The sequence below is a fragment of the Rutidosis leptorrhynchoides genome, chromosome 8, assembly GCF_046630445.1.
Source record: "Rutidosis leptorrhynchoides isolate AG116_Rl617_1_P2 chromosome 8, CSIRO_AGI_Rlap_v1, whole genome shotgun sequence".
Taxonomy (NCBI): domain Eukaryota; kingdom Viridiplantae; phylum Streptophyta; class Magnoliopsida; order Asterales; family Asteraceae; genus Rutidosis; species Rutidosis leptorrhynchoides.
This window is the reverse complement of record NC_092340.1, coordinates 352,354,788-352,360,403: the sequence shown is the minus strand read 5'-3', so window position 1 is coordinate 352,360,403 and position 5,616 is coordinate 352,354,788.

The window sequence follows — 5,616 nt, the reverse complement described above, 5'->3', positions numbered from 1 at the left end:
AAATCTTCCGCTGTGAAATTGCTCATTTTAAAGATATTACTTGGAGTCATTCATGACATATTTCAAAAGACGTTGCATTCGAGTCGTTGTGTTCATCAAGATTATTATTAAGTCAATTATAGTAAGATATATTACGAAATGGTATGCATGTTGTCAACTTTCAATGTAATGAAAGATTGTATTTTCAAAAACGAATGCAATATTTGTAAAATGTGGCATATAGAGGTCAGAACCTCGCAATGGGACCAACTGTTGAAGACTTCGTCCAGATGGATTAGGACGGGTCGTTTCAGTTGGTATCAGAGCGGTGGTCTTAGCAAACCAGGTCTGCATTAGTGTGTCTAACTGATAAGTCGATAGGATGCATTAGTGATTCTGGACTTCGACCGTGTCTGCATGTCAAAAGTTTTGCTTATCATTTTGTGTCGAAAATTAACTACTTATCATCCTTAGGAAATTACCTGCTTATCATTCTTAGTCTAGACACATCTTACTGCAATGATTGCATAAATAGTGTATAGACAAAATCCATATCTTAGCGTATCTGTCACTGTAGACTTTATCTGACACGTTTCCTTAATTTTCTCCGTAATTCACGGGATCTTTGGAAGTATGTATAGATATTCTATATATAATTAGAATATCATTCGATATTCGAAAATCATTTCATATCAAAACCCTTTAACTGATCGTGAGAGATGGATCCTACACCTAGCTTGGATTCCATTAGTTCTTGAAGTCATTTTGAGATGTATATTGAAGCAGACTCCGAAGTCAATGAACCAGAAGTGCCTCAACCATTTAGTTATTTTTCTTTCTGGAGGAGATGGGGATGGGTTCGAGACTTACTCACTCGATGGAGAAATGAAGAAGGCGAGCCCTACCGCGAACCAAACTTACCTCCTAACATCGGAGAAAATGATGTACTCACCGGTGAACCTATGCGCAACACTGTATTCACCCTTCTTGCTAAAGTTTTCCACCTCGAAGGTCGCATTAATGCAATCTCAGAAAATATTCAACCTCTACTTCCGAATACCAATAGAAGGGGAATATTAGAAGAAGTTAGGGAACTTCGAATTGATAATCAAGATCTATCGAATCAGATGAGTGGATGGATAGAAATGATAGATGGTAGGATAGAAAACCTGACAAGGTTGGTGCGTGATCTACAAGCTATACTTACTACACCAACGTCATTATCAACCTCAGCACCAACAACACTTGTAGCACCGACAGCAACAGTGCCATCATCCGCAGCACCAGAAGCATAACCAGTACCAACAACAACATCATCACACGTCTCAACCTCGCAATCTATACCTCAAGCATAATCATCGTTCTACGAATCGTACTACATAAACTATCTTCGTCCTTCATGGCAATTATGTAATCTCTAATGTTTTAGAGATTATGTACTCTAATTCTAGCCGTAAATCTGATGAGTTTAATATCACATTGACTCATTAAATCCATGATTACGACTGAAGAAAATATATATGTATATATATATATATTATTTCATAAAGATTGTAATTAAAAGCTCCTTCGTACAAACTGTTAATGGTGAAAATATTTTAACGGGTAGGTAATACCCGAGGAATATTTAGATTTCACATTAATATTACACTGTACATTCTTTCAAATCTAATTCAACAGTCATTTACTATCCTACTTACAACCACCGATATACATATCCGTTCACCAAAGAATAACTATTTTCATTCAAATTCAATTTCATATTTGGATTTTGACCTCTCAGAATCCAACAAGTGGCATAATGAAGAAATAATGGACACAATAAAAATTGATTAGAAACAGACTAATTAACAATATGAAATTTTGTTAAGAATCCACGCTAACAAGATCCTAGCTAACTGTTAATTCCGTATTACATTTTATTTTATCGCAATTTATTTATCGCAGTTTATTTATCTCAATTTATATTCTCGCAATTTTATTTATCGTCATTTAATTTCTGTTATTTATTTTACGCACTTTAAATACCGGGACACGTATACAAGGTTTTGACATATCATATCGACGCATCTATGTATATTATTTGGAATAACCATAGACACTCTATATGCAGTAATGATCGAGTTCTCTATACATGGTTGAGGTTGATTCTCAAATAATATATATATACTTTGAGTTGTGATCGAGTCTGAGACATATACGGGTCACGATACGTATTAATTAATTCGATTATTATATATTAAACTATATATATGAATTATTGGACCGTCAACTGTAGACTTTCGACTGTGGACTAATAACATTGGACAATTAAAATGAATTAAATTATTGATTATAACATATGAAACTAAACAATTCTTCAAGTTTGCCACTTGATTTCATTTTAAACCCCATTCGTATCATCACGATTACAATATGCGTTCAAACCTTTCATGATTCTTGAAAACACCTCAATTGATAGGATGAATCAACCGCACTTCATCTACGGAAGGAAAGATTTATGCATATAGTTATGCACCTGAGAAACTCTCGGCAACTGAGTAAAAGTTTAACACGTAGCCGCGTCAGATCCTTTGGCATTTATTAGCAAAAATAACTTTGCGATCCCTTTTCAAAGTAGCTAATTTTGTCACAGCTCCAGCAAGTCAACTTCGACTTTTCATTCGAAGTAGCTTTACTATAATCCTGATATATACAATTACCCTTTTGATACCGGAGAATTCTTTTATATTCCACCATATTACCAGCAGACGTACCAGCAACCTCGTTACTTTTTGGCGTAAATCTCTCTGACAAATCATTATATTTATTTATTGAAACCCTATCATATACTCATCCGCATTTTGTAACGAGAACTGCCATAACAATTACTGGGAATCAGCAATCAGTACTTTGAAAACTCACAGCATATCTACATCAACAGTTATATGTATAACATTTATCTTTTAGAATTATGATATTTCATTCTGAAATTCTAAAAAGCACTTAGTCACAAATCAATAATCTGAATGTTGAAAAAGCCTAATGAAGCAGCAGAAACCATAGACAACTGTAAACGACCTTAGTCATCGAAAGTTTGATGATAAAGAATAGTATGTTGGAAAAGCTCAGAAAAGTTGGAACAGGAAAACGGATTGAGCTAACCACGAAGGAGACCAAGGATAAATACAAGGACTATATCATATATTCAAAGAATCCAGGTAATTCTGGATCCGATGAAACCTTCAGCGAATATCTTGCTCCGTACTTATGTTAAAATCTTGCGAAAAATCTTCCTCATCAACCATCGAACTTAGAAATTCCAAAATATCATCATAAATATCTTCCATATTTTTGAAGATATTTTCATAAATATTCTCGTCCGAAATTATTTATCTCTTCGTGCTATCTATATTACATCATAAAGGAAACTACTTTAGTTTCTAAAATTCTTTAAAATTCGAGTTTAAATTATGAATGTTTATGAAGTAGTGTTGGGAATTGATGCGTGAGTTAGTATAATATAATGACACTTGATCAACGTGATTATATTATAGTAAGTCATACTGAGTTTCTAATGAAACGTGATGATTCACAGACTCTAACGTCATCATGTGCCATGTTACACGACTCTTGTATTCTATTTAAACCTCTAAAATATCATGAAAATATTCCTTGATGATTCGGTCTTTTCCAGGGTATTCTGGTAATTTAAAAAACCAAGATCGTGCCATTACCATTCCCTTCATAGAACATTAACAATGTTCATTCTGAAACTTATATCCGCGAATTCTGGACCATTACAAGAGATACACAATCGCAAGAAGAAGAAACGAAGGGACAAAGCTCCGAAATAGAAAGTGGGGTATAAATCACAGCAAATAGGAGGGAATATTAACTGTGGATAACAATGATTATAGGAAACATAAATAAGGACATTGAGATATAAGGGGAGATATAAAGCCCAATAACAACACGAAAATTACAGACCGTGTATATCAATATTTATCGCAACATAAAGACACGGGAAAATTAAAAACACTATAACCCCAAGGGCGAAATAAAAGAAAACAGATTCATCCGGTGGTAGTTGGAAAAGAAGGACGATCTTTGCGATAGTTAGAATAAGAACAAGGATCAGAACAGGGTTAAGCATTTTCATAAATCTTTTGAATTTGGGAATTGAGTATAGAAGCGGTGAAAACTAATGGAATGGAAAAGGTAAATTTATAAGGGAAATATCAGACGTAGTAATCGGGACAGATCATTGCATTTAATTAAAGAGATCCTAATTTCCTTGTTCGCTGAAGAATCAAATATTTTAGATTTTGAAGATTTTCTTAAATCCATTGAATTCCGAAATTCAACCAATACAACGTCAAAAGCTAAGACGCATCTTATTTCCTAAATTCAACCATGACTAGTCAAAAGTTATGATGAAACTTGTCATTTTCAATTCACTATTCTGTGATAGCTTCACTCGTACTCTATACACAATCGAACTGTTTTATCTATATTATTTAATAATGGTGAAACTCTATTTATCAACTCATAATCGTCATGAAAACATTTTTATGGTTAACCATGACGACCTTACTCAAATTTCGGGACGAAATTTCTTTAACGGGTAGGTACTGTGACGACCCGGCAATTTTCGACCAAATTTAAACTTCATTTTATTATGATTTCGACACGATAAGCAAAGTCTATATTGATGAGTCTCGAAAATTTTGGAACTATGTCTATATATTAAATTGACCATTGACTAATTCCGACGATTCACGAACAATTATTTGTAAATAAATATGTATACATATAAATACATGTAATAAATTGAAATTATAAATATAAATTAAAACATTAGAATTAAAAATGTAAAATAAGATATCAAACAATTAAGTGTAATTTAAGACGAATCTATATTTAAATATATAGGATTCCCATGTATAATTATCATATATATATATATATATATATATATATATATATATATATATATATATATATATATATATATATATATATATATATATGATAAAGAAGCAATAAAAGTTATTATATAATATATTATTATTATTAAACATTACATAACTTTTAATATATTATTAACAAGTTAAAATATAGTTGTTATAGTAATATTATTATTACTTTCATCATTATTGTTAATACTAATATTAATAATAATAATAATTAATCTCTGTATTAGTTATATTATTATAGATAAGATATGGATATGAAATTTAACACATTTAATTAGACATCTCTACTAATATTATTATTATTATTTTCATTAATATTATTAGAATAAGTACTTAATATTAAAAACAGGGTTATTATTATTATTATTATTATTATTATTATTATTATGTATAATACATAATTATGAAATTTGATACAATTAATTTGTTATATTACTAATATTATTAGTATTATTGTTATCACTAATTATATCATAATTAGTAGTAAAATTACGAAAAGATTAAGTTATTATTAAAGAATATTTATTATTACTATTACTTTTTATCAATATTAGTATTATTAATATCATTATAGTTATTATTATTAGAAAATAACACAATCTATTAGTAATATCATTAATATTAATATTTCCATTATTAATAATCCTTGTAGTACAAAACAGTTTTTTTAATTATTACT